Source organism: Ovis canadensis, chromosome 17 (genome assembly GCF_042477335.2).
Source record: "Ovis canadensis isolate MfBH-ARS-UI-01 breed Bighorn chromosome 17, ARS-UI_OviCan_v2, whole genome shotgun sequence".
NCBI lineage: Eukaryota > Metazoa > Chordata > Mammalia > Artiodactyla > Bovidae > Ovis > Ovis canadensis.
This window is the reverse complement of record NC_091261.1, coordinates 59,749,159-59,769,673: the sequence shown is the minus strand read 5'-3', so window position 1 is coordinate 59,769,673 and position 20,515 is coordinate 59,749,159. Positions and strand designations below refer to the sequence as shown.

Sequence of the window (20,515 nt, the reverse complement as noted above, 5' to 3'; positions counted from 1 at the left end):
GTTCTGCTGGTTTTTATTTCTCTCTGTGTCCTTAACTCTCTTCTCTCCTAGATTAGCTCTCTTTAGGAAGCAGTCTGGCTTCCTCAGTCTTCCCCTCTGTTGACTCTGTCTTCTGCTGTATGTTCTGTCTTGCTTCTTGATGTCTTCCTGTCTGCCTTCCTGCTTTTCTGTCTTTGACTCGATTTAAGCATTTGGTTCTCAGTCTATGTTTCTCTCCCATCCTGTGTCTGTTTCTTTTTCGAGGGAGGCTGTGCTGGGTCCTTGTTACAGTGCGTGGCCTTCTCTAGTTGCAGCGTGTGAGCTTCATTGCCCTGTCGCATGTGGGATCTTAGTTCTCTAACCAGGGATCAAATCTGCAGCCGTTGCATTGAAAGGTGAATTCTTAACCACTGGCCCACCAGGGAAGTCCCCCTCTATGTCTGTTTCTAGCACCAGCTCCCTCTTTCTTCCCATCTCTTGTTCAGACACCCAGAAACAGGACTTGTCCAGGGGATGGGAACCAGCCACAGACCCAACTACATCTCCCTATGACTGAATCCACCAGGGACCAGATGCTAGACCCTTACAACAGTGCTCACTCACCTTCAGTGAGGTCATTGTTGTGAACCTGCGTCATCTGCTTGTCCTATGGAATATTTCTCTCAGCAGCTCTGTCTAATCAGGTTTGGGTGTTAATTAAATGACTGATATTTGCATGCTAGTTTGGTGGCAACTTGGTGTCGTATTAAATTTTAATTTGGCCTAAGCTCGATAAGAAGATTCCTTCAGTCAACAAAGACGCTTGTATTAACAGGTTACAGATGTAATTAGGCACAGCTTGACTGAACTGCTAATAGATTCAGGTACTGGAGAGGAATTAGAAATAAACACTTACACACTTATTATTCATTGTTGGTGCTGGGGTATGTGAGTTGGCAGGACCACCTGAATTATGGAAGCTGGGAGCATAAAAATGCAGAATCCATCCACATTTCAACTTAGATGTGGTCAACATTTTCTCCCAGTCTCTTTTTGCTCTTGTTTCTTTATTTGTGGATCTTTCCCTCTTACCAGTCTCTCTCAGCTTGTGTGTTTGCTGTCTTCTCGATCTCTGTCTGGGTGGTGTAGCCACAGGAACAAATCACCATACCATGGATGGGGCTTCCAAGGTGGCGCTAGCAGTAAAGAACCCACCTGCTAATGCAGGAGACAGGAGACATGGTTCAGTCCCTGGGTTAGGGAAGATTCCCTGGGGGAGGGCATGGCAACCCACTCCGGTATTCTTGCCTGGACAGAGGAGCCTGGTGCCTACTGTCCATAGGGCTGCAAAGAGTCAGACAAGACTGAAGTAGCACACACGCATACAATGGATGACTCAAAACTGCAGAATGTATCCTTGCAAAGTTACCAAGGTAGAAGGTCCAAAGTCAGCTTGAACTTGGCCGCAATCAAGGTCAGCAGCGTGATGCTCCCTCCAGAGGCTCCAGGGGAGAATCTGATCCTCACCTCTTCCAGCCCCTTGGCTTGTGGCCTCAATCACACCAGTCTCCACTCCCAGTGTCCCCTAAGTGTCAACGTGGATGGATTCTCCTGCCTATTCGTGTCCTGTGCCTCTATAATGCAGGTGGGTCCTGCCGATTTTTGATTGAGCCTGTTGGACTTCCGAAGGACGGACAGTGATTTGACCATGATGAGAAGTTGTGTGTGTTTGGGGGGTTGGGGGTGGTGGTGCAAGAGGGAGAAAGAAAGAGGGAGGGAGAAAGAAAGAGGAAGGAAGAGGAGGGGAAGGGATGGGAGTGGAGTGGGGAGAGAAAAGAGAATCACTATGTTGACAGGTAGTGAACAAGACAATTTTGAACTCTGAAAGGAGAAGGAATCACCAACAAAAATGTCCCCCCAAAGACCAAGCAGGTGATGGATATAAGCAGAACAGCTAAGGTGAACACTGAAGCGGAGATGGGGGTAATGTGGCCACAAGCCAAGGGGACCAGAGGCCCGGATTCTCCCCTGGAGCCTCTGGTGGGGGCAGTGCCCTGCTGACCTTGACTTTGGCCAAGTCACACTGATTTGGGACCTTCACCCTCCAGCATCGTGAGAGGGTATGCTTCTGTTAGCACTGCCTGGTGGTTTGTTTCAGCAGCCTCTGGAAACTAACTGGCTTCTTCTCTCTGTGTCACGTTGTCCTCTGCCTCCCTCCAATAAGGATCTCCAGTTGTATTCAGGATTCACCTGGATATTCCAGGATAATCTTATCCCCGTCTCAAGATGCTAAGCTGAATCACATCTGTAAGTCTCCGCACCTTTTTTTTTGTCATTAAGGCGACATTTGCAAATTCCAGGGAGTAGGGTGTGGATGCTGATATTCAGTCCATCAGTCTGAATGCTGTTCTGTCTCTCCTGTTTTTCCTCCTTCTCACCACTCAGAGAAGGGGCCTCTCTTTTTATTTATTCTTGGTTGCACTGGGTCTTTGCTGCTGTGCGTGGGCTTTTGCTGTGGTGAGCAGGGAGTGCTCTCTAGTTGGGGTGTGCAGCCTTCTCATTGCTGTGGATTCTCGTGGTGCACAGCACAGGCTCCAGAGCAGGGGCTCAGTATTAGTAGTTGTGGCACACAGGCTTAAGTTGCTCTGAGGCACGTGGAATCTTCCTGGACCAGGGATCAAACCTGTGTCCCCTGCGTTGGCATGCAGATTCTTAACCACAGCACCACCAGGGAAGTCTGAGTAGTGGCTTTTCTAAGGATTCCTCAGCTGTTCCATTTTGACCCAGAACCAGAAATTAACTGACTTTTTTAACAGACCAGACAGATGGGAACATCTGTCTTGAGCTGCATCTCCTAGTTGGAGCCAGGTGGATGGAGACCAGAACAGGTGTGCACAAGAGAACCCATCACTTTTCTTGACCTTGACTAAGAGCAAGGCTTTAACCAATGTGAACAAAGTGATCACTTTTGACCTGCCCTGCCACCTCTGGGATGGTAGAAACCACTTCCTTTCGGAAGATAATTGCCATCAAGCTATTTGGGGCATTAGCCAAGAGCTGGTTCTTTGAAGTTGGGCACTTGACCATCTCTGCTGCTTATCAGATGTTGGCCTTGGGCACACCTCAGCCTCAGTTTTCTATCCTGTAAAACGGGCACCTCCATTTTACAGGAGGAGGTGTAATGGCACCTCCTTTGGGAGCTGCTGTGCGTTTCTGGGCTCTCTGTATCTTCCTCTCCCTCTCTTTCTCTGCCTTGTTTCTGTGACTCTGTCTTTATCTTTTCTTGTCTCTCAGCTTCCATGTTCTCTGCTTTGCAACCTGTGTGTCACTGTCTCTAGCTGTCTCTCTAGTTGTGTTTATTTTTGATAGGTTTTTTTGGTACAAACTTTATTAATTTAATTAATTAATTAATTTTGCTGCACTGGGTCTTTGTTGCTGTGCACGGGCTTTCTCTAGTTGCCGTGTGTGGTCTCACTGAGGCAGCTTCTCTTATTGAAAAGCATGGACTCCGTGGCGTGTGGGCTCAGTAGTTGTGGCATACAGGTTTGGTTGCTCTGGGGCATGTGGGATTTTCCTGGAGCAGGAATCAAACCATGTCTGCTGCATTGACAGGTGGGTTCGTAACCACTGGACCACCAGGGAAGTCCTCCAGTTATGTTTAAAGTCCTCCAGTTAAGTCCTCTCCTCCCCCTGCCTGCTGTCACTTTACTCCTTTATTTGAGGAGATGGACTCTCTTTCTGTCTTAGTTGCGTTGTCCCTCTCTGTCTGTCTTTCTCTCTCTCACTCACCCTGATGGGGCTTCTGCTCACAGGGCCCTCTGCTGGTCCTCCACAGTACAGAAATAGGAGATTCCTCATCCCTTCGTTTGTTGTTTTAGTTGTTAAGTCTGTCTGACTCTTTTGTGACTATGGATTGTAGCTCGCCAGGCTCCTCTGTCCATGAGGTTTCCCAGGCCAGAACACTGGAGTGGATTGCCATTTCCTTCTCCAGGTAATCTTCCTGCCCCAGGGATTGAACCTGAATCTCTTGCTTTGGCAGGTAGGTTCCTTACCACTGAGTCACTAGGGAAGCCCAATCCCTTTACCCACCCACAGAAGCCTGAAAGATGCCTGTCTTCCAGTTCCTGGTCTATAGATGGAGGTTTGCACTGACTGATAGCAGACTTCACTTTTTCTGTTCTTTATTATTTATCCAGTAGAGAGAGAGAGAGACTCAGCCATGCATGGAATTGACCCAAGCCTCTTGTATTTTTTATTCACTGGGACGTGGGTATCATCCAACTCAGGAACCAACACAGCAAAGATAAGTCACACTTGGCCTCCAGTGTTGATTACTGTGGCTCAGGGGGCATCAGTTAAGAGCATGTGCTTTGGAGTTTGGCAAATCCTGGCTCAGCACCTGACCTGGTGTGACCTTAATTGAGTCACTTCCGTCTCAGCGTTGGTTTCCTCTTTTGTAAAATTGTGTAATAATCATACCTCCCTTTAAGGGTGCTTTTGTTTTTTCTGTGTTCGCCTGAGCTGTTCTGCTCATTTATCACCTGCTTGATCTTTGTGAGGACATTTTTCCCTGTTGCTCAGCTGGTAAAGAATCTGCCTGCAATGTGGGAGACCTGGGTTTGGTCCCTTGTTGGGAAGATCACCTGGAGAAGGGAAAGGCTTCCCACCCCAGTATTCTGGCCTGGAGAATTCCATGGACTGTATAGTCCATGGGGTCACAAAGAGTTGGATAAACTGAGTGACTTTCACTCGCTTTTGTTGGTGACTGTTGCTGCTTTCAGGGGCTTCCCAGGTGGCACCGTGGAATCCACCTGTTAATGTAGGAGACGCAAGAGACACAGATTCTATCCCCAGGTTGGGTAGACCCCTGGAATAGGAAATGGCAACTTATGCTAGTATTTTTGCCTGGAAGATTACATGGACAGAGGAGCCTGACAGGCTACAGTCCATGGGGTTGCAAAGAGTGGGACACAACGGAATGACTAAGAATGCAGGCACACTCCTTTCAGAGCTTGAAACTGTCTTTTTCTCTGCTAGTCAATATATTGAGTCCTTCTTCTCTCCCTCACCCTCTCCACTCTCTTCCCACCTCCTCCTCTTTCAACCCTTCTCCCTCCCTCTTGTACCCACCCGCCACCTCTCATCATGGTCAAATCATTCTCCATCCTTTGCAAGTCCAGCCGGCTCCAGTATGATGCCCAGTTTTACAGATGAGGGACTGGAGACCTGTGAAATACTTCCTTTCTTGGGATGACCCAGAAATCTTGCTTCATAAGTGGGAGATGAACCCACATTCTGTGACTCTTATTTCAGTGCCTCTTATAAAGACTCTGCTGACCTTCCTAGCAGCGAGGTCAAGGATGTGAGTTGGATGTGTAGGATCTGGACCTTGTCTTTGACTAATAAGTGAATAATGTCTTAAATACTTCAAGATTATAAAATTCAACCAGAGAGATTGTAAACTTCAGCCAGAGAGAAACTAGGGTTTTGACTCTAACTTAAATCTTGATTTTTAATTTAGTGCAGAGCTTCAGGCATCTCTAAAGTCTGCTCTGCCTAGCCTTAAACCATCATCCCTGTGGACTCAAGATGAAAGAGCACTGATCTTTGTTATTATGATGGAAGACTTATGGACATCAAGGGCAGGAAATTAAGCACCCCTTACTCAAGGGTAACCTGGAAGTAGCGTTGGAACACTTATTTCATAGTTAGTCTTCCTACAGAATGATGTTCCCTGCTTTTCAGTCCATGGGGCCACCAACTGCTCCTAAATTGATGGCTCTACCTTTCAGAAAAAGAGCTAAGACAGACTTCATCCCTAATTCCACTCCTGTTGTCTCATTGGCTCAGTTTGGGTCACATGTTCACCAGTTATCCAATCGAAGGTGGTCAGAGTCACATGTTCACCAGTTATCCAATCGAAGGTGGCCAGAGTCGGGGGTAGGGGTGGGGTGGTTCATACTTCTTAACATGGCGGCCAGTGTCCATCTTGCTGGTATCTGGGGGATGGATATCAAGAAATGACAAATTCCTGATGAGTGTCTAGAACGACACTGATGGCATCACATCCATTGGACATTCATGACATTACCTCTTACCACATGCCAGACATGAAAGTTGGTCTCTACCTTCATGGACTTTCCAATCGCTTAGATTTTTCTTGGTTCAGTTCCTTTCACTTTCTAGGAGGAACACTTGTGTTTAATGTTCTTTCCCCAGCTTGAAGTTTTCCATGCAGGGGTTACAGACACGTCTGTTTTATATTCTGTTGTACAAATTATGAAGAAAGAATGGATCAAAAAAAACTTTCTGAATAGCACCTAAAGCCCGCTAGTCCCCCCATCCTGATCTTTTTTGCAGTGACCCCTTTGAGGGGTCCCATAGGTGGATGCTTCAGTTCAGTTCAGTCACTCAGTTGCGTTGAACTGTTTGTGACCCCATGAACTGCAGCAGGCCAGGCCTTCCTGTCCATCAACAACTGCCAGAGTTTACTCAAACTCATATCCGTAGAGTCTGTGTTACCATCCAACCAGCTCATCCTCTGTCATCCCCTTCTCCTTCCACCTTCAATCTTTCCCAGCATTAGGGTCTTTTCAAATAAGTCAGCTCTTTGCATCAGGTGGCCAAAGTATTGAAGTTTCAGCTTCAGCATCAGTCCTTCCAATGAATATTCAGGACTGATTTTCTTTAGGATGGACTGGTTAGATTTCCTTGCAGTCTAGTTAATCTTTGCTACTGATGGATATTCTCTGTCCACAGGTAGAGTGATAATGGAAGTTTCTTCCTGTTTTTTTCTCTTTCCCCTATTAGCTATTACCTCCTTGACACAAGAACTGTGCTTTGAGCCCAGCTGAATTTTTATTGAAGTTTCTTTTAAGTATTGTCTTTTTTGAAACCTCTCTCTTCATTTTCTTCAGGGATCAGCAGGTAGCTGGATTTTGAAAGTATCTACTGCCAGGATAGCATGTTATCACAGGCCACAGAAATACCATATAAATGGTGGGCTAGGCAGACTTCAGAGATATCTGAGGCTCGGCAGTAAAATTAAAAATCATGATTTAGGTTGTAACCAATACCTAGCTTCTCTCTGGCTGAAGTTTACAGTTGTCTTGAAATTTTATCAATCATAAATCAATTATAACATCTGAGGTGAAGGGAGAAAAATGAAATAAAGTTATCACGAGAGTCCCCTTCAGAGGGTGGCATGGGAAAGCCAGTAGACAGAAGATGAGCAAACTTGTATCTCAGAGTTAGTTACTACTCCTGGGGCTTTCTAGAAGAAAGAGAATCCAGTGTATAAACCACCACAAGCCTTGTGGTCAGTGTTTATGAGCTTTGGAGCTCTTTGTGCATTTCTCCTACCAACAGAACTTCACATTGTGCAAAACACACTTAATCAGGCTTTTTTTTTTAAAATTTAAAAATACCTTTTTTTTTTTTTGGCTGCACTGAGTCTTTGTTGCAGTGTGAGCAACAAAGGGGCTTCTCTTTGTTGAGGCACCAGGGCTCTGGAGCACAGTCTCTCTAATTGCAGTGTGGGTTTAACTTAGTCATTATACCCCTTTGTATAAGGGCTTCTCTTGTTGAGGCACCAGGGCTCTGGAGCACAGACTCTCTAATTGCAGTGTGGGTTTAATTGCCCTGAATTATGTGGGATCTTGGAGAAGGAAATGGCAGCCTACTCCAGTACTCTTGCCTAGAGAATCCTGTGGATGGAGGAGCCTGGTGGGCTGCTGTTCGTAGGGTCACACAGAGTCGGACGTGACTGAAGCGACTTAGCATGCATGCATGCATTGGAGAAAGAAATGGCAACCCACTCCAGTATTCTTGCCTGGAGAATCCCAGGGACAGAGTAGCCTGATGGGCTGTCATCTATGGGGTCGCACAGAGTCAGACACAACTGAAGCGACTTAGCAGCAGCAGCAGCATGTAGGATCTTAGTTCCCAGACCAGCGGCCAAACCTGCATCCCCTCCATTGGAAGGTGATTCTTAACCACTAGACCACAAGGGAAGTCCCCATTTATTCATTTTTGTTGGGCATTTTTGCTTGTTTTGCTTGTCTGTTTGAGTTGAGGTTTTAGGGATGTGAATTTTTATATGCAAAAGTTCCTTTGGTGTTAGTTAGGATAAAGTTTTAACTTCATTTATAGGAAGAGGTTGGAGAAGGAACTGGCAACCCACTCCAGTATTCTTGCCTGGAAAATCCCATGGACAGAGAAGACTGGTGGGCTACAGTCCATAGGGTCTCAAATGAGTCAGAAATGACTGAATTTGACTCAACAATGACATAGGAAGGGCTGGCTGCTGCTGCTGCTGCTAAGTCGCTTCAGTCATGTCCGACTCTGTGCAACCCCATAGATGCAACCAGGCTCCGCTGCAGCAAAACCATAGCAGCTACAACAGTGGGTGTTGACTTGCAAGTTGACAGTCATCTTGGCTGTGCCCCTGGGCAGTCAGTGTTTCAACTCTGCTCACTCAGCGGTAAGAACAGAAGCAGCAGTAGTATATACATGTCTTAAGAAGAGACTTGCCAGGAATTAATCTGTGTGATGGTTGGAGCTAGTAGGACAAGCTGGAAACCCACAGGGCAGGCCACCAGGACAACGGGAAACTGAAAATTCAGACAAGAGGTGACCTTGCAATTCACAGGCTGAAGTTCTTCTTTTTTTTTTTTTTTCATGGAAACCTCAGCTCAGCTCCTATGATCTTATCTCCATATCTATACTTTTGTCTCTGCTTTAATGAGGTTTTTTTTTTTTTTTCATCCCCAGTCCCTCAGGACCTCCCTTTCTTAATGGATATCTGAAATATCTATTTGTGTTTGTTTAATTTCCCTGGTGGGAATGGTTTCTTTCAAGCTTGATCTCGGTGCCATTTGATTACTTATTATCTTCACTCCCAGAATAGAAATTTGATAAGAGTTTTGGGTTGGCCAAAAAGCTTGTACAGGTTTTTCTGTAGATGGTACAAAAACCCGAACAGACTTTTTGGCTAATAAGAAATGTGGGTTCAGTCCCTGGGTTGGGAAGATCCCCTGGAGGCAGGCATGGCAACCCACTCCAGTATTCTCGCCTAGAGAATCCCATGGACAGAGGAACCTGGAGAGCTAAAGTCCCCGGGGCTGCAGAGAGTTGAACACGACTGAATGACTAAGCACACAAACATAGGATATGTTCAGGTAATACTCGGTACAAAATGAATGAGTGACTGTAGTTTATCTAGAAGGGAAAAAATACATGACAATGCTTCATCTTCTCTAGCTCAATTATCATGTTTTCAGACTTTCATTCTAAATGTTCTGTTCTGTTGACAAGTAGCTATTAGTTCCCCAATTTAATATCAATGTAAAGCAAATCATCTGTATTTAAAAGGGAAGAAAAATAGTACTTATCACATAGATTGTTGAGAAGGTTAAGGTAGCACTATAATTACACGTGTCATCTCCTGTTATTCTTATTCTGCTTGTTTCCTAAAACTATAGCTCAGAGGAATGTGAACTCTGCATCCTGGTCTCTGTCAAAAGTGAACCATAAAAAGATAAAATGGGTAGGAACAGAATTTCAGGAAAGATCTGAGTCGCTGGGAAAATTTGGAGTATCCCTGAATAACTCATTTGGAAAATAAACATTTGCTGTATCAAAAAATATACATTGTAGTGACTTCCCTGGTGATCCAGTGTTAAGACTCCATGCTTCCAATGCAGGAGGCATGAATTTGACTGCTGCTTGGAGAACTAAGATCCCGCATGTCACAACTGAGGGTTCACATGCTATAACTAAAAAGATTCAGTGTCAAAAAAATTTTTAAGTAAACAAATTGGATATATATATACACACACACACACACTCTAAGACTCATTGGATTTGACTGTATGAACCCTCAGTACTTTCACTTTGGCCATTCTGGGAGGCAAGCTTCATGTCCCTTGTCCCTTTTTGCTTGCTCTGTCATTCTAGGTCACATGATGAACTCTGGTGCATTGCACTGTATTCTTGAAGAGGTGTTCATATAGTCCTTGGGGTTGCAGAAGAGTCTGACATGACTTAGTGACCAAATACCAGCAGGGTGGTGGTGCCAAGTGCCCCAGAGATGAAACCATAGGAGAAAAAATCAAAGAAATTACCAGCATTTATCTGGTGAGAAAAGAAAAAGACTCATGGCTGGGAGGAAGGAGAAGGGATGGGAACTCTTTCTTAAGGATTGGAAGGGTCAACATGTCAATGGAGTCTTCTCTTTTTTTTTTTTTTTTTTTAATGAATTCCAAAGTAGAAGTTAAAAGGCTATCAATTTGAGCTCAGGTTTGCTATTGTTGTTGCTGTTGTTTAGCCACTAAATTGTATTTAACTCTTCTGTGACCCCATGGACAGTAGCCCACCAGGCTTCTCTGTCCATGGAATTTCCCAGACAGGAATACTGAAGTAGGTTGCTACTTCCTCTGCTAGGGGAATCTTCCTGACCCAGGGATGAAACCCATGTCTCCTGCATTGCAGGCTGAATCTTTACCATTGGACCACTTGGGAAGCCCCTTAGCTCAGGATAAAGAACCAAAAAGTGTGGCCCAGTGCATAGTGCAGGGATTAAACTTTCAAGCATCAACGTGTTGATCTGATCCTGGCCTCACAACTTGCTAGTTCCTTGAACTTGGGCATGCTAGGTGCTAGGCACACCTATAAACATGTTTGATGTATTGACTCATTTAAGCCACACAACTTTTTGAGATAGATGTTACACACTCACACACGCAAATGCTATTTATTGTGTGACTTTACAGATATGGAGACATTAGGTAACTCATCTGAAGTCACCCAGCTCATAGGTGGTAGGTCTGCAGTTACCCATAGGTGCTTGCTGGCACCAGAGCTACCCATTGCCAGCTCTGTGAATGCATAACTGAATCTTTAGTGTGTTGTGTAGATACAGGGCTGCCGACTTTTAAAGAAATGCAAATGTGACAGTTGGGAGTTAAGTTTCACTGGGGGCAAAATGAAGCCTGCAGTCCAGGAAACAGTACCTCAAATAGCTCTGAGAAACTGCTCCAGAGAGGGGAGGAAGAGGGTGAAGGTCAATATATATGTGATTTTGATGAAGAGGGAATTCACGCAATCAAGCATTTATCTTTGCCAAAGATTTCTGCTAGTCACGAGAAGCTGATGTCACCATGAAGGGATTAAGTGCTTTATTAGATATGTGCTCAGTTACTTCGGTCGTGTCCGACTCTTTGCGATCCCATGGACTGTAGCCCACCAGGCTCCTCTATCCATGAGATACTCCAGGCAGGAACACTGGAGCGGGTTGTCGTGCCCTCCTCTATGGGATCTTCCCCACCCAGGGATCAAACCTGTGTCTCCTGTGTCACCTGCATTGCAGGTGGATTCTTTACCACTGAGCCACCAGGGAAGCCCTTTCTAGATACAAGGAGATGAAAAGATTGGGTTCATAACATCAGTTTCTGAAAATATCTAACTGTCTGAAGATCTTTCCTGCCAGTTCCCCCTCATCCCCAGCACAGAGTCCCTCATTCCTGGTCTCCACCCTGAACTTTCAGGGGGTGTTGAAGGTCAACAGCTGCAGTAGCACGTGATTTAATCCTTGTAGAAGTAGATGACAAATGTCCATGCTGCTGCTGCTGCAGAGTCGTGTCCGACTCTGTGAGACCTCATAGAAAGCAGCCTGCCAGGCTCCACCATCCCTGGGATTCTCCAGGCAAGAACATAGCAAGTGCCAATTTGTAGTGGACAGGACATTCTTAAAACTGTTAGAAAAAGTACCGCTGGCTACTGTTTTTCTAGTAAAGGGATTGGTTTATTGGGAGAAAGCTTTTTTGAATTTTCAAAACATGTGTGTTTCCAACCACACCCCCATAAGGGTTCTTTTCTTCTATTTACTAAGTTTCTTTGAAAGTCTTTTGGAGGAGAAAGAAAAATGTGATTTCCAGGGTGTGATTGTATTGTAACCTTTGAGAATCTGTCTTTCAGGCTAAAGAATGGTCTCATGTCTTTGTGTTATTAGGAAGTGTATACTTTGCCAATGAACCTTGGCTTCCGTTAACACCAGAAACCAGTCAAGCATTGTCAGCTTGGGACCGGAGTTTTTCATTCTTGGAGAGAAATAAATAAAACACGATTACTTGCCCTGCAAGACAGCGCCTGCCAACTTCCTCTGCAATAATTAAGTTTTCAGGCTTCCCTATCAACCTGACCAGACACTAATGAGATGCTAACGTGTTCAAAGAAGTTTCATTAACATTTTAAAGCTTTCTCTGCCCTAGGGAAGCATCTTGTTTTCAAATATGGTCTCTGATGGGTAAAGTAAGGCAGAGTATCTTCTGATGGGTGGGCTGTCAGAGGAAATCTAATGTGACCAGCTGCTTGCTCAGAAATGGAAAGGAAATTGATCAATAAGGAGGACTTGACATCACCTCTAGGGAGTGTCAGCAGCATCCATCCAGTAGCTGCAACTCCTGGATGCAATGACTACACAAGAGGTAAGTGGTGGGGCTGGAACTTGAACTCAAGCACAGGGTATCCGACTCTTTGTGCTCATAACTACTCTCTTGTTACTGCTGTTCAGTCGCTCAGTCATATCCGATGCTTTGGGACCCCATGGACTGCAGCATGCCAGGCTTCCCTGTCCTTCATCTCCCAGAGCTTGCTCAAACTCATGTCGGTTGAATCAGTGATGCCATCCAACCATCTCATCCTCTGTTGCCCCTTCTCCTCCTGCCCTCAATCTTTCCCTGCATCAGGGTCTTTTCCAATGAGTCAACTCTTGGCATCAGGTCATTTTGCCTCTAATACAGAAAAGTAGATTCCTCTCTTGGCCACTGACTCCAGGACCGTCAGCAAGTCAATTCAACTCTAAAGAATCTTAGCTTTTCCTCTTAACAGAAAAAGTAAGCTCATGCTACCTCGCATGCTCTATTGTTCTATGAATATGATACAGTATCATTATTTATCACACGGTCAATCAACAAGAGTCCATGCTTTCACGTGCTCCTTGAGGCAAAATGGGCAACAGCAGTGAGTAAGGCATTTTGTGTAATTGACACTTTGTCAAATGCAAATAATGAAGCAGGTGTAAACACTATTATTACTGTCATTGCTGCTCCCGGAATTAATTCAGGGGTTCACTGGTCATGTCTCTCAGTTCAGTTCAGTCACGTGTCTGACTCTTTGTGACACCATGGACTGCAGCATGCCAGTCTTCCCTGTCCATCACTGATTCCTGGAACTTGTTCAAACTCATTTCCATCGAGTTGGTGGTGCCATCAACTGTCTCATCCTCTGTCGTCCCCTTCTCCTGCCTTCAATCTTCCCCAGCATCAGGGTCTTTTCAAATGAGTCAATTCTTTGCATCAAATGGCCAGAGTATTGGAGTTTCAGCTTCAGCATCAGTCCTTCCAATGAATATTTAGTTCTGATTTCCTTTAGGGTTGACTAGTTTGATATCCTTGCAGTCCAAGGGACTCTCAAGAGTCTTGTCTAACACCACAGTTCAAAAGCATCAATTCTTCAGCACTCAGCTCTCTTTATAGTCCAACTCTCACATCCATACATGACTACTGGAAAAACCATAGCTTTGACTAGATGGACCTTTGTCGGCAAAGTTATGTCTCTGCTTTTTAATATACTATCTAGATTGGTCATAGTTTTTCTTCCAAGAAGCAAGCGTCTTTTAATTTCATGGCTACAGTCACCCTCTGCAGTGATTTTGGAGCCCTAGAGAATAAAGTCTGTCACTGTTTCCATTGTTTCCCCATCTATTTGCCATGAAGTGATGGGACTAGATGCCATGGTCTTAGTTTTTTGAATGTTGAGTTTTATGCTAGCTTTTTCACTCTCCTCTTTCACTTTCGTCAAGAGGCTGTTCAGTTCCTCTTCTTTTTTTCATAAGGGTGTTGTCATATGTGCATCTGAGGTTATTAATATTTCTCCTGGAAATCTTGATTCCAGCTTGTGCTTTATCCAGCCCAGCATTTCGCATGATGTACTCTTCATATAAGTTAAAGGAATAGGGTGATAGTATACAGCCTTGACATACTTCTTTCCCAATTTGGAACCAGTCTGTTGTTCCATGTCTGGTTCCAACTGTTGCTTCTTGACCTGCATACAGATTTCTCAGGAGGGAGGTAAGGATGTCTGGTATTCCCATCTCTTGAAGAATTTTCCACAGTTTGTTGTGATCTACACAGTCAAAGGCTTTGGCGTAATCAATAAAGCAAAAGTAGATGTTTTTCTGGAACTCTCTTGCCTTTTCAATGATCCAACGGATGTTGGCAATTTGATCTCTGATTCTTCTGCCTTTTCTAAATCCAGCACGAACATCTGGAAGTTCATGGTTCATGTACTGTTGAAGCCTGGCTTGGAGAATTTTGAACATTGCTTTGCTAGCATGTGAGATTAGTGCAATTGTGTGGTAGTTTGAACATTCTTTGAAATTGCCCTTCTTTGGGATTGGAATGAAAACACCTTTTCCAGTCCTGTGGCCACTGCTAAGTTTTCCCATTTTGCTGGCATATTGAGTGCAGCACTTTAACAGCAGCATCTTTTAGGATTTGAAACAGCTCAACTGACATTTTATCACCTTCACTAGTTTTGTTCGTAGTGGTGCTTCTTAAGGCCCACTTGACTTTGCATTCCAGGATGTCTGGCTCTGGATGAGTGATCACACCATCGTGGTTATCTGGGCCATGAAGACCTTTTTTGTATAGTTCTTCTGTGTATTCTTGCCACCTCTTCTTAATGTCTTCGGCTTCTGTCTGTGGGATGCTAGCAAGTTAAACTAGAGGGAATTCCGTGGTGATCAGAGGACTCAGCACTTTCACTGCTGTGGCCTGGATTTGCTCTGGGGGCAGGGAACTAAGATCCTACAAGCCGAGTGCATGTGTGCGTGCTGAGTCGTTTCTGTCATGTGCAACTCTTTGTGACCCTATGGACTGTAGCCCGTCAGACTTCTCTGTCCATGGGTTTCTCCAGGCAAGTGTACTGGGGTGGGTTGCCATACCCTCCTCCAGGGGATCTTCCCGATCCAGGGATTGAACCCGTGTCTCTCATGTCTCCTGCACTGGCAGGAGTGTTCTTTACCACTAGGGCCACGTGGGAAGCCCTCAAGTCATGTAGTGCAGCCAAAAACAAACGAACAAATAAACACCTGAGCTAGAGAGCATTGTCCAGATGTGTTGAAGACCAAAGGGGCCATACCTTAGCTACATTTAGCCCTTATTAGGCTCCTTTTAACTTGAAAAGATGCTAATAGTCACAGCATTAAGGCTGTCAAATTCTCCCTTTGTCACCATTGTTCTAACACAAAGTGACACTTGGAATTCTGTGGCCAGACTGTCCTGCAGTCGCTTGGTTCCAACCTCTCAGCCTCGTCTTAACCATGGCACTTAAAGCTGGTCAGCCCTTGGGGGCCCCTTCTGCACGGAGCTTGGCTTTACCTCTTGGCTCTTTCTCAGAAAGCTGATCTTTCCATGAAAGAACTCACCAGTGGATTGCCTGCTTTTGCAAAGGAGAGAGTGAGGTACATCTAAAGATGCGTGCAGGAAACTTGAGTTTTCCCAACCCAGGGATCCCCCCTAGTGGACAGTAAACACAGCAGTGGCCTGGCCCTTTGCCTGGTGAGGCCAAGATGGGTAGGCAGCTCCTGGGCCGGTGGCCTGAGGACCAGGGAGGACATTTGTGCTCTTTTCCAGTTCCAGGAGGGACCTGATCCCTCCTTCTCTCTGCTTGCCTCCAGGATTCCGGGAGGTTTTTATGTTTACTCCTTTCTGCCCTTGGATCCTCTTTTTTTGAACATTAGTACTTTAAAAATAATTGTTCGTTATTTACTTTATTTTTGGCTGTGCTGAGTCTTCATTGCTGCTTGGGATTTCCTCTAGTTGTGGCAAGTGGGAGCTACTCTCTAGCTGCGGTGCATGGGCTTCTCACTGAAGTGATTTCTGTTGTTGCAGAGCCCGGGCTCTGGGGTGTGCAGGCTTACGTAGCTGCGGTTCCCAGGATCTGGAACACAGGCCCCGTAGCTGTGGTGCATGGGCTTAGCTGCTCCACAGCATGTGTTATCTTCCCGGGTCAGGGGTCAAACCCGTGTCTCCTACATTGGCAGGTAGTTTCTTTATCACTGAGCCACCAGGGAAAACCTGGAACCCATTTTTGTTTTTAAAGTCAGGTTGTGTAAACATTCAAAATATATCCCCCATCATCCATCCACTACCCGACTCCCTGGCCTTTTTGCTTCTTCTTTAGTCCAGTGCCCTTATTTTAATCTTGCCATCAAATACTCCATTCCTTTCTATCTTATGTTGCTAGTGATGCATTTCGAGCAGTCTTGGAACTGTGGTTATGCGTCCGTAGATACCCTGCACAGACAGCCATACAGCAGAGAACAGAATCTGAAGTCAGATGACATAGATTCACATCCAGGTTCTACTACACTTTCTATGGCCTTGGGCTAGTTGTCTCATCTGTTCAAGGCTTGGTTTCTTTCTTATAGTTAATTTGGATGTTATATTGGAGTATAGTTGATTTACAATACTGTGTTAGTTTCAGGCGTTCAGCTAAGTAATTCAGAAACACATATACATCTATCCGTTCTTTTTCAGGCTCTTTTCCCATATAGGTTACTACAGAACATTGAGTAGAGTTTCCTGTGCTACAGAGTAAGCTCCTAGCTACTAACCTTCAAGTTGCAAGCTTTCAAAGATGTGAACATGCGTTCACATATTAGGTCATGTAAGTTAGTTCGTGTGTCTGATGTGTATCGTCACGTGTGCGTCCTCTACAATGGCCGTGCTGTTGTGTGCTTTACTATACTAATACTGCATAGAACACAGTCTACAGTTTCTTCATCTCAGGCCCAGAATGTCATCTACGATAAGAAAAAAAAAAAAGAGCCACTACCCCCCATCACTAGATTGTTTTTTCAAGAGGGTACTGTGCCCAGTTGTGTCTGACTTTTTGTGACCCCATGGACTGTGGCCCACCAGACTCCTCTGTCCATGAGGATTCTCTAAGAAAAATACTGTAGTGAGTTGCCATGCCCTCCTCCAGGGGATCTTCCCAGCCTAGGGATCGAACCTAGGCCTCTTGCATTGCAGGCGGATTCTTTACCATCTGAGCCAAGAGGGTAGACAGAATGGAATCCAGCAAGGATCCAGAACCTGCGCCATCCACATCAGGCATAAGTGACATTGCAGTTGCCCTGCATCTCCTATTGCTGACAATCCTTCAGCTCTGCCATCTCTCACCTCCTCTCCCTCCTCCAGTCAGTCACTCTTCTTGCCTGTTCACAGAATGCCAGCCCCTGTTCACCAGCTATTGTACTGTACTACTGTACAGTACCACACTCTGGCCCTCTACTGTAAGATTAGAAATGCTTTCTTTATTTTTTATGTTTGCTTTTTATGTATTATTTACATGAAAAGTATTATAAACCTATTATAGTATAGTACTATATAGCCAACTGTGTTAGTGGGGTACCTAGTCTAACTTTGTTGGACTTATGGACAAATTGGACTTATAAACATGCTCTCATAGCATAACTTATTCAAATATAGAGGGGACTTACTGTACAATTTGTCCTTGCCTTGTTTTCTTAATCTTTTCAAAATACTCATTCTATGCAATGAAAGTTTCATTTGGTTTGCTCTAGGGCCAATAAGAAATTTTCCAATGTTTCCAAGTTTTTTCAGATCATCTTTTAACCAGAAAGGTGAGAGTGGACAACTGAATTTACTGAATGATTCCCAGGCACCCAGTTCTTTAAAGTGATGGATATAGCAATCGTTTAGGATATAAGTGATTTTATCTCCATTTCACTTAGAAGAAAAGCTATGACAAACCTAGAAAGTGTTAAAAAGCAGAAGCATTACTTAAAGGTCTGTATAGTCAAAGCTATGGTTTTTCCAGTAGTTATGTATGGATGTAAGAGTTGGACCATAAAGAAGGCTGAGCACCGAAGTATTGATGCTTTCAAACTGTGGTGTTGGAGAAGACTCTTGAAAGTTCCTTGAACAACAAGAAGATCAAAGCAGTCAATCCTAAAGGAAATCAGTCCTGAATATGCATTGGAAGGACTGATGCCAAAGCTCCAATATTTTGGCCACTTGATACAAAGAGCCGACTCATTGGAAAAGACTCTGATGCTGGGAAAGAGATTGAAAACAAAAGGAGAAGGGGGCAGCAGAGAATGAGATAGTTAGACAGCATCACCGGCTCAACAGATGTGAGTTTGAGCAAGCTCCAGGAGATGGTGAAGGACAGGGAAGCCTGGTGTGCTGCAGTCCATGGGGTCACAAAGAGTTGGACATGATAAACAAAAGTCTCCATTTCACAGTAAGACTGAAGCTCTGAAAGTTTCCGTGCCAAGATCATTCATGTAATAAACAAGTAAAGTGAGGTTTGAGTCCTATTCGTCCCACTCCAGTGTCTGTGCCTTGTCACCTATGATGACAATGAAATTCTTAGTTTTTTAATTGATTTATTCATTTATTTTTGACCATTCTGGGTCTTAGTTGCTGCACGAGGGCTTCTCATTGCAGTGGTGTCTCTCGTTGTGGAGTAAGGGCTCTAGGCGTGTAGGGCTTCAGTAGTTTTGGTGTGTAGGCTCAGTAGTTGTGGCCCACGGGCTTGGTTGGTCTGAGGCATACAGGATCTTTCTGGACCAGGGATCAAACCTGTGTCCTCTGCATTGGCAGGTGGATTCTTTAGCACTGGACTACCAGGCAAGCCCACCACCCATGATGATGAACATTAAGGAAATACCTAATGAACTTCATGGATGTTTTAATTGGCTGCTGCGTTGGTGGGAGACCCCCCTGAATCATGACTGAACCTCCTTTTCTTAAAGGATGCTGAAGGGTTAAAGTGAGCATACTAAGATCAGTCAGAGGCTTTGACTCTCTGGGGAAGTGTCTGGAAGCAAACACTTCTGCATGAAGCCAGACGGATGTTAAACATCTCATTTCACCGTGTGCTGAAGATAAAGTGAACAGCAAAACAAAAAATACAAAGCAAAATGAAATGGGAACCATTTAGAGGGGGGATTTCTCTGTAAAGAAGGCATCCCTTGAGGGTGAATCAATACAGGCTACTCATCTCCTGCATTGTACATGGGTTCATTAAAAAATCAGTGGCCTCACCAATCAATAAAGCTTTGGGGACCCAGGCCTGTCTGACAACCCAGAGGGTGCAAATTGCACAAAAGTAGATGGCTACTCTCCAGGAAGAAGGAGTTTTCTCAAGTCAAATCAATAGACCCACATCTCCAGGCTGCATAAGCCAGGGAACATTAATGGAGTTGTTTCCAAAAACCAAGGCTAATAAGCTCTGCTGTTATTCGATTTAACTTCAAAGATCCTGGTGTAGCCTTACCTGAGGAGAGGAAAATTAAGTAGGGAAGAAAAGCGTTTTTCACCTGCAACCCAGGGAAGGCCATGTACCAACAGAAATCAATGACTTTCACATAGACACACCACTTTTGTAGAATGCGTGTTTCAGGGATCAACTTGCAGATGTAAACTGAAAGCTTTGCCTCAGGGTGGAGTGTAGCCTGCAGCTTCCAGACATGGTCTTCCTAAGCCCTAGGTATAAATACACCAGCTAGAATCCTTGTTATAAGTCTTGCTGCTGCTGCTGCTGCTGCTGCTGCTGCTGCTGCTGCTGCTGCTGCTACTAAGTTGCTTCAGTCATGTCCATCTATTTGCAACCCTATGAACCATAGCCCACCAGGCTTCTCTGTCCATGGGGATTCTCCAGACAATAATACAGGAGGGGGTTGCCATGCCCTCCTCCTGGGGATCTTCCCAACCCAGGGACTGAACCCACATCTCTTGCATCTCCTGCATTGGCAGGCAGGTTGTTTACCACTGGTGCCACTTGAGAAGCCCCCTAAGCCTTGAGATCTTAATTCAGGATTTCTCAGCCCTGCCATTTGCAGTCTGACAATCCTTTATTGTAAGGGTTTATCCTATCCATTGTACAGTGGGGTTTTTTGTTTTTGTTTTTTTTTTGGCTGCACTGGGTATTAGTTGTGGCATACACGATCTTTAGTTGCAGCATTTAGGATCTAGTTCCCTGACCAGGGATCGAACCTGAGTCCCCTGCATTGGGAGCACAGAGTCTTAGCCACTGGACCACCAGGGAAGTCCCTGTGCAGTGTTTCTCAGCATCTTTAGCCTCTTCCTCACTAGATGCCAATGGCAACCCCTCGCCGGAGTTGTAACGAGCAAACATGCCTCCAGATCTTGCTAAATGTCCCCTGGAAAGTCCTTTACCCTCAGGTGAAATTGTTCCTGGGTAAGAACTGAATTTTACTTGTAGAAAAAAATTGTGGAAAAAAAGATAATATCTTGAACCTTATAAACTAATATTTAGGAGGTTAGGGCCTTTGGGATGATAGGAACCAGAGAAGAAACTCTGATCAGACACTTTCTTTTTTAAAATAATTATTTATTTGGCCATGCCAGGTCTTGGTTGCAGCACTCAGGATCTTCAAACTTCATTGCAGCATGCAGGATCTTTATTTAGTTGCGGCATGTGGGATCTAGTTCCTGAGCAG

At 44.8% G+C, this 20,515-nt stretch overlaps 1 long non-coding RNA gene and 1 other non-coding gene across 7 annotated transcripts in view; one reads left to right on the top strand and one right to left on the bottom strand.

Annotated features, from left to right (window-relative positions):
- The window catches only part of LOC138422277 (uncharacterized), a 74,324-nt gene that overhangs the window by 34,471 nt on the left and 19,338 nt on the right, over positions 1–20,515 (top strand). For 2 of the 6 annotated variants that reach the window (XR_011249828.1, XR_011249826.1), the window contains exon 5: positions 11,969–12,443. The exons of the other annotated variants lie outside the window; for them this stretch is intronic. This is a non-coding gene — a long non-coding RNA (uncharacterized lncRNA). The remainder of the gene's footprint in view (positions 1–11,968; positions 12,444–20,515) is intronic. 6 annotated transcript variants of the gene reach the window in all.
- On the bottom strand, positions 20,028–20,100 carry TRNAG-CCC (transfer RNA glycine (anticodon CCC)). The gene has a single exon. It is a non-coding gene; the product is annotated as a tRNA-Gly (tRNA).